This window comes from Hyaena hyaena, unplaced genomic scaffold, assembly GCF_003009895.1.
Source record: "Hyaena hyaena isolate Hyena2069 unplaced genomic scaffold, ASM300989v1 scaffold_622, whole genome shotgun sequence".
Classification (NCBI taxonomy): Eukaryota; Metazoa; Chordata; class Mammalia; order Carnivora; family Hyaenidae; genus Hyaena; species Hyaena hyaena.
This window is the reverse complement of record NW_024081253.1, coordinates 742,422-751,955: the sequence shown is the minus strand read 5'-3', so window position 1 is coordinate 751,955 and position 9,534 is coordinate 742,422.

Below are 9,534 nucleotides of genomic sequence, written 5' to 3'. Positions count from 1 at the left end.
TATGACGTTAAAACTCCATTTGGCACAAATCAGTGCATTCACATACAGAGGGATTTTACAGAAGTGGCCATTGAGCATAATAACCTCAATGTCAAGACTCCTCCCTTATTTCTTCTACTTCTGTTTTCAGATTCCAGAACCTTGCGGATCCTATAGCACTCTACAGAAGTACAAGTAAAATGATTAACATTTTAGGACAGCTAATTACAATAATTTAAAAAATAATTTTGGTCATGGGGAGCCTGGGTGGCTCAGTTGGTTAAGCATCTGACTTCAGCTCAGGTCATGATCTCACAGTTCATGAGTTCAAGCCCCATATCGGGCTCTGTGCTGACAGCTCAGAGTCTGAACCCTGCTTCAGTTTCTGTGTCTCTCTCTCTGCCCCTCCCCTCCTCATGCTCTGTCTCTCTCTCTCTCTCTCTCAAAAATAAATAAACATTAAAAAATATTTTTTAATAATTTTGGTCATCATACAACTGTTTTTTTAAGTCAATAATTCATCTATTATTGAAAATGTTAATATTAATGAACTATCTCTTAACTTTCAGTCATTATTTTATCCAGAGAATGTAGAAAGAACCCAGAAACAACATTGAACATAATATCAGAAAAGTAGTGCTGTCCAGTAAAAAAATATTATATGCCACATAGTTTTTAATTTTATAGCCACATTAAGGTATATAAAAAGAAACAAGAGAAATTAACTTTAACAATATATTTTATATAACCCAGTATACTCAGAACAGTGTCATCATTGCAACAAATATATTGCAATAATATGTACAATAAATTATTAAAGAAATATGTTACATATTTTTTTCTTATTAAGTTTTCAAAATTAGGTCTTCGAATTAAGTCTGATTAAGCCTGATGTGTGTTTACACTTACATCATATTCAAATTCACACTAGCCACATTTCAAGTGTTCAGTAGTCACATGTGGCCAGTGGCTACCTTATTGGAAAGCATTGCAGTAAAGGCTGAGTCTGAGATGATAGATTATAAACCAAAATAAATTTATACTTCCTGTCTTATTTTTTTTCCAATACTCAAATACATTTCATAGCAGTGGTTCTCAAAATTCTTTACCACCACGTCTCCTTTAATTAGGAAAAGTGTCGGGGCGCCTGGGTGGCTTAGTTGGTTAAGCGTCTGACTTTCGCTTAGGTCATGATCTCGCAGTTCGTGGGTTCGAGCCGCACGTCGGGCTCTGTGCTGACTGCCAGCTCAGAGCCTGGAGCCTGATTCAGTCTGTGACTCCCTCTCTCTCTGACCCTCCCCTGCTCATGCTGTCTCTCTCTCTCTCTCTCTCTCTCCTAAAAATAAATAAAACATTAAAAAAAATTTTTAATTAGGAAAAGTGTCTTCTATTTAGTATATTAAGGCAATCAAGCTAGATTACTTGAGTTCATAACCCCCACCTCCATCTGTTAAAGGCTGTGTGACCAAATATGTACATATAATGGAATCCTCTAACTTCACTGTCTCCTGGGGCACCTGGATGGCTCACTCGGTTAAGCGTCCGACTCTGGCTCAGGTCATGATCTCACAGTTGGTGGGCTCGGGCTCTGTGCTGACCGTTAGCTCAGAGCCTGGAGCCTGCTTCGGATTTTATGTCTCTTTCTCTCTCTGCCCCTCACTTGTTCACACTCTGTCTCTCTCTGTCTCTCAAAAATAAATAAATGTAAAAAAAAATTTTTTTTAATTAACTTCACTGTCTCCCTGCTATAAAACAGAGGAGTAATAAACCCCCTTACAGGTTTTTTAAAAATATAATTTATTGTCAAGTTAGCAAACATTGACAATGTAGTAGATTTGGGAGTAGATTCTTAAGATTCATCACTTACACAAAATACCCAGTGCTCATCCCAACAAGTGCCCTCCTCAGTGCCCATCACCCATTGTCCCCACCACCCCCATTCCCCACTTCCTTCCACCCTCAGTCTGTCCTCTGTATTTAAAAGTCTTTTATGGTATAAAAGTCTTTTATACACTTTCTGTGTATAACTATTTATATTTTTTCATTCCCTATCCCCATGGTCTTCTGTGAAGTTTTTCAACTTCCTCATATGAGTGAAAACATGATATACGTCTTTATCTAACTGACTTATTTCACTCAGCATTAATACCTTCCAGTTCCAATCACATTGTTGCCAATGGCAAGATTTCATTCTTTTTCATTGCTATGTAGTATTCCATTGTGTGTGTGTGTGTGTGCGCGCGTGTGTGTGTGTGTATACATTATATATATCACATATATATATACCATATATATATATATATATATATATATATGCAAGAACTAATACATGAATTCAGCAGTCTCAGCATATAAAATCAATGTACAGAAATAGGGTGCATTTCTATACACCAATAATGCAGCAATCACACCAAGAACCATAAAATACTTAGGAATAAATGTAACCAAAGAGGTAAAAGACCTGTATGCTGAAAACTATAGAAAGCTAATGAAGAAACTGAAGAAGACACAAAGAAATGGAAAAACATTCCATGTTTATGGATTAGAAGAAATATTGTTAAAATGTCAATACTACCCAAAGCAATCTACACATTCAATGCAACCCCAATTAAAATAGCACCAACACTCCTCTCACAGCTAGAACCAACAATCCTAAAATCTGTATGGAACCACAAAAGACCCCAATAAGCCAAAGTAATGTTGAAAAAGAAAACCAAAGCTGGAGGCATTACAATCCTGAACTTTAGCCTGTACTACAAAGCTGTAATCATCAAGACAGCATGATACTGGAACAAAAACAGACACATAGACCAATGGAATAGAATAGAGAACCCAGAATTAGACCCACAGATGTATGGCCAACAAATCTTTGACAAAGCAGGAAAGAGTATCCAATGGAAAAAAGACAGTCTCTTTAGCAAATGGTGCTGGGAGAACAGGACAGCAACATGCAGAAGAATGAAACTTTCTTACACCATACACGGGTTTTATTTTAATTTTTTTCAAATCAAATGGATTGATACATATAAAGAGCTTATGACAGTGCTAGCAAATGATGTTTAATAATAATATTATTTATTTAACAGTTACTTACTAACCCGACTTTGTATCATTTTCTAGACATGATGGGGATCAGAAAATATTGTTGACTGGAAGGCCACTAACTACATTAATATGAAAATCCTGACTTGAATGAAGCAGTTTCTCAAAAGAAAGGGCTCCTTTGCTCATAGAATTATTCACATGAGAATGTTCCTTTCATGCATTCAACAGTATTCATCCAGGTACCCAACTGAGCAATGGACAAGATATATGGCCTCTGCCATGGGGAAAACTTCTGCTTTGGTGGATTGCTCCATATGTTGTCCTTGCTTACATTTATCACTTGGATGGTTTTGTCTGCAAGTATAAAAAACCCCAATCAAGCTGGCTTGAAAAGTACAGAAATTCAAAGATAGGGTAGATACCAGTCATCATGCAAGCAGAGCTCCTGCTGTTACTCAGCATCCCCTTCCATTCAGTCCTCTGTACTTTTGTCACTAGACTGGCTTGATCATTGTCATAAAATGGTTGCACTAGCAAGGGAGCAGTGGACACCAAAAGACTACTCCAACTCTAGGGAGAAAAGTTGATTGCTTAAGTCTAATTAGGTCAACCTGTAGCAGTCTAGAGAAGAAATCAAGTGCCCATTGGTTTACAGCTGGGTTTTTGAATGAGCATTGGAATAGGCTATAGAATCACCAGGACCTAATACTACACTTTGATCTATGAGTGGGATCATGCCTAGGGAACGGATGGGTAGCTGAAAACATTTAGGGTTTTGTTAGAAAGGAGGAGCTGAAACTGTGTGGTCAATCAGCAGTGTCTATTACACAATGCTGAGAGGAACTTGTAATGGTATCATGTTCTAAAGTCACTGAAGAGACAGTCTGTGACTCAGTAAACACTTGGGAATTTCACAAAATGGGTCACTGTAAAATGAAACCCAGAACGCAAATGATTTTTATCCTGACTGCATGCATTGTTGTCTTTATCGGTTCAAACAGGCTGGAAAGTATTAAATGAGCAAATAACACAGGGAATAGCTTTAGAAATTTGATTTGCAGCTCCACTTCCTACAATTTTGTGTGTGGAAATGTCACTTCCATGACCCAGTTTTCTCACTCAGCTCATCTCTTAAGGTGAAAGGATATAATTTGTGTAAAGGAAATTCATAAGCTTTAAATGAAAAATAGAAATCATATTTTTATCATTAACAGGAAAATTTTAAACTTTAAAGTGCTAAACAGCAAGTTTTGGGGAAGGCAGTTCTCAATCCTGTATCTTTGATTTGATGAGTCTTTATTGTTGATATGATTTAATTTAGGCCTATGTTGACATATGATTTTTTTATTCCTACTACATAGACAGTAACATATATTTCTTTTGAATCTGTATAAACTTAAATAATAAACACCTTTTCACTCAAAATGCATTCTGAAAAGTTTAAAAGCAAAACGTAAATATTCTAGGTGGGACTGAACAAAGATATTCTTTTTTTTTTATTTTATTTTTAAGTAATCTCTATACCTAAAGTAGGGCTCGAACTTACAATCCCTAGATCAAGAGTCACACACTCTACTGATGGAACCAGCTAGGTGCCCCTGAACAAAAATATGCTAAGGGTAAGAGTTAAATATTTTATCACATAAGGTCCATTTTAGAAGTTGCACACTTTTATCTAGTTCAGACTGTCCTTCAGTGATTATCTGCCCTTTCCCCCTCTTCTACCATTATTATCTTCTTTGTGTCACGCCGATATTGCTTCATAGTCTACTACCTGTTCTCTTGGGATTAGAATTTCCTCTTTCCAATTCACCCTACATTTGGAAGCAGATTATCCCTCATAAATACCAGTTTATTTAACTAAATATTCTTCTCCATTCAAAAAGTTTCATTGCAGGGCATCTAGGTGGCTTTGTCAGTTGAGCATCCCACTCTTAATTTCAGCTCAAGTCATGATCTCACAGCCGTGAGATTGAGCCCCCCAAGTTGGGCTATGCACTGGGTGTGGAGCCTGCTTAAGATTCTCTCTCTCTGTCTCTCTCTTTCTCTCCCTCTCTTTCTCTCTCTCTCTCACTCGCTCACTCGCTCTCTCTGCCCCTCCTCTGCTAGCACTCATGCTCTTTTTCTCAAAAAAAAAAAAAAAAGTTTCATATCCCCATATTTCCTAAGTGGCATAGAAAGAGCACTGGATTGGATGGCCACAGAATGAGATTCTGATTGTAACAACATTAACTATCTGGTTAACCTGGGTATTGTCACCTCTCAACTATTTCATGTGTAAGGAATTGACTGGATCTCTAAAATATTTTTCAGCTCTAAAAACCTGCTTAGCTTTGGATATTCCTTGAAATTTATCCCTACCCTAACAATTCTAAATTTTTCCCCAAAAAATCTAACATAAACTCATTGCTTTAGTCTATCTGCTCTGCCCTTGGTGCCCATATGCAAAGCCACCATCATCTCACTCATATTGACCTCTGGTCTGGACAGGCCCCCAACTCCATTTATCCTACCCATATCCTATATATTCTTCAAGACCCAACTCACATTCCCACAGCACACCAGTTTGTTACTCTCTGCCTCCAATTTTTCATTCAACAAAAACTTCCTGAGTGCCTTCTGTGTGCAAAGCACTGGGGACACCACACCGAATAAAAGAGAGAGGTTTCCGGTCTCTGTGGAACTGACATTCCGCTGGAGTCAATAGATAATGAACAAATGAATAATCTAAAGATGCTTCTAGATTATAACAAATGCCTATAAAAGAAATAAACTAAGTAGTGAGATAGGGAGGATTGTATAGTGTTGTTAGAAGTTCCCTGATCTTGTGTTGACTGACTGATTAACTAAACCAAAGCCTGGTTCTGCTTTGCAACAACAAATCCTCTTTAAATAAGAGCCATACAATTTTTTTAGCTGAGCCATAACTTTTATTAATCCCAAAATAATTGTTATCCATAAAAAGGATAATTTCTTTTCACCAACATATTACATCCAGTATTTTTTAAGTTTTAAAAAATAGTACATCCCTTGAGGTATTTCTCAAATCACAAAAGATACCAGGTTTATCCAAATATTTTTGCAATGTTATTTTGACACTCCCGGCTAAGATTTCTAGATGGCTTTCATCCTTCTGATTATTTGTTAATGGTTTATCTCCGCAGGTAGCATCCTGCTTCTCATGCTAGCGCCCTATCATGTTGCTGACATCATCACCCACACCATTCCCTGGACTGAAAACCTGCCACTATGTACAGTTTTTGTGAAAATTCAAAACCTCAGCCACTCACATTACTGAGTCACTAAACCTCAGAGATTCTCCTCAGAGCTCTACTCCTTAAATTTACATGATGACAACCAACAACAACAGCATTTAAGTGTTCCAGGTTTATACCATTTTTCTTTAAAAAAAAAAAATACATGAAGACAGTCTGCCTTTGGGCAGGCTCTCACCACCTCTTGGCTGAATTCCTGACTACAACTTTCTCCTAAAAGTTCTCCCACCTTCAGAATGGCCCTGCTCCAGTTCATCCTGAGGAAAGAAGTGGAAAGAACATGAAGCTGAAAGACTAATCAGAGTTGATTCCATCGTTCTTATTAGTTGTTCAGCCTTTGACACAATACTGAACCTCTCTGATTGTTTTCTCTCTTGTAAATTATCTCAACTTCATAAACAGTTTTAAGAATCTAAGAAGCATTGCATGAGTGGTACCTACCACTGCTGGCACATAGAGGCATCTAAATTTAACTCCCCTCCCCTTCCTAAAATCAAATCACTTCACTTCTCCATCTAAGAAAACCTGTTTAGCAACCCTGTGTCATTGATAAAATCAGTTCCAGATCTATTAGTACTTTTCAGCATTCTTCGATGGCTTCTTCTTCTCTTCACTCTCCACTAATGCATCAAAGCAGACATCTCAACATTCCTTGACAGAACGAGCTTCTCAGGTGGCTCCATGACCCAGACCTTGGCACATGTTGTTTTCTTGCCTGAAATGCCCTTCTTTCTGCTGATGGAGATTTCCTTATTCCTTCTTCAAATTCTTGACAAAATTGATTTCTTTAAAACTTCTCAGACAAACCCCAAGCCAAGTGAATACTTCTTATCTCCCAAGTTATTTGATTCATACCTCCATTATAGCTTTGTCATTGTTGTTACATAAAGAAACCCATTTATTATAAGTTAGCAATGTCTCAGATGGTAGAGCTCCTACTGATCTTTCATTTCCTCCAGTCTTCTGATGGTAGACATTGTCGTGAAGGCAGAGCTGGTGGCGTAGGTCCAGGTACCACCCACTACTGTTTTCAGGTAGAACCACAGTGCCAGATGCCTACAGTTCCTCTTTCCATCTTGGTTGTGCCACAGAAGAAGCAAGTATACTTGGGATGCTGGCTTATTTCAATTTTCTTCACCATTTTTCTGAGGGAGACACCATAATGAGGCCCTATTACCAATGATTCTGAACTTTTTGGGTGCATTTTAGCCATATCCCCCACCAGCTAGGTCCAAGCTCAGAGAATATAGCATTTTTTATTGAGATAATATCTATCCACAAACATTAATCTTTTCTGTACTTTCTTGTAGAGTCATTTCCCATATCAGAAGCATTCTGATTGCTTGGGCAAGATGTAGGGTTGTTCCAAGGGAGGAAATCGCTTATTATTTTTTTAACACTTTACATATTCTCTATAACAGAGGTTCAAAACCTGTCTTCAGATCTTATGGGGTATCTGTACCCTTCAACAGAAAAGAATTACATGAATTACATTGTTATTTTCACTAAATTCCGAATAAATTTAGCATTTCCTTCCATTGTGAATCTAAGCAAAAAACTACAATAGCAGTAGCAAAACATGTCACTCTGTCACAGATAGAAAGCACAGATATTTTTGTCACATCACAATGTTATAGATATTCTGAAACATTGTTTACATTCGTCATTACTTCCAAATTTCAATAGTAATTAGATCTACCAGTATATTGTTCTAAAGTGTTAATAAATAAGCACACACATTATTTTATGACAGTTTTTTAAATGTTTATTTATTTTTGAGAGAGTGCAAGTGGGAGAGGGGTAGAGAGAAGCTGGGGACAGAGGATCCAAAGTGAGCTCTGCACTGACAGCAGCAAGCCTGATGTGGGGCTCGAACTCACAGACCACAAGACCATGACCTCAATGGACTGAGCCTCCCAGGTGCCCCATTTTATTGCAGTTTTTAAGTAAATACTTTATTTTGAGAAAATGTTGACTCACATACAACTGTAAGAAACAATACAGAGAGATCCTGTGTATTCTCTACCCAGTTTCCCCCAAAGGTGTCATCTTGCAGAACTCTAGTAAAACATCACAACTGGGGTATTGACACTAATACAATCAAGACACAGAGCATTTCCATCTCCACAAGGACCCCTTGTATTGCCCTTGTCTAGTCACACATACTTCCCTCCCATCCCACTCCACCCTTAAACCCTAGCCCCAACTAATCTCTCCATTTCTATAACTTTGTTGTTTCTAGCATGTCATATAAATGGAATCCTACAGTTTGTAACTTTTGGGATTGGCTTTTCCACTCAGCATAATGCTGTGGAGATTCCTCCAAAATGTTGCATGTATCATTGGTTTTTCCTTTTGTTGCTAGGTAGTATTCCATAGTGTGAGTCTACCACCTTCTGTTTAACCATTTAGCCATTGAAATGCATTTGGATTGCCTCCAGTTTTGACTATGATAAATAAAACTGCTGTAAACACTCATGTACAGGTTCCTGTGTCAACATGAGTTTTCACTGAGTGATCCAGTTTTTTCTCATCCTCACAAGCACTTGGTGTTTTTTTACTTTAGCCATCCTGGTATGTAGTTATCCTTCACTGTAGTTTTAATTTGCACTTCCCTAAAGGGAAATGATGTTGAGCTTCTTTTCATGCTCTTGCTTGTCATCTGTACATCTTCTCTGGTGAAATGTCTGCTCATGTTGTTTGTTCATCTCATTTTGTTGATTTTATAATTAAATTATTTATTTTACTATGAAAGCTGAAATAGGTGGAGGGACAGAGGTAGAGAATCTTAAGCAAGCTCCATGTCCAGCATGGAGCTGATGCAGGGCTTTCTCTCATGACCTGTGAGATCATTCATGACCTGAGCCAAAATCAAGAGTCAGATGCTCAACTGACTGAGCCACCCAGGCACCCCAGCACCTGATTTTTAATATAAAACTCCCTGCTGCTACTAAATGCTTCGAGTTGGTTATGGGTTTGCCCATCTTCCCCTTGCTTTCATAAGATAACTGTGAGTAGTTCTAATAGTGACAAATGGTCTTAGTTTTCATTCACCAAAGAATATCTTGATTTTCTCTTCATTCCTAAAGGACACTTGCACTGGTTATAGAATTTGGGGTTGGCAATTCTTTTCTTCCAGCACTTAAAAATGACATGCTATTTCCTTCAGGTCACTATGATTTCTGATAAATCTGCTTTCATTCAAATTGCTTTCCCCCTCTAGGAGAGGTCATTA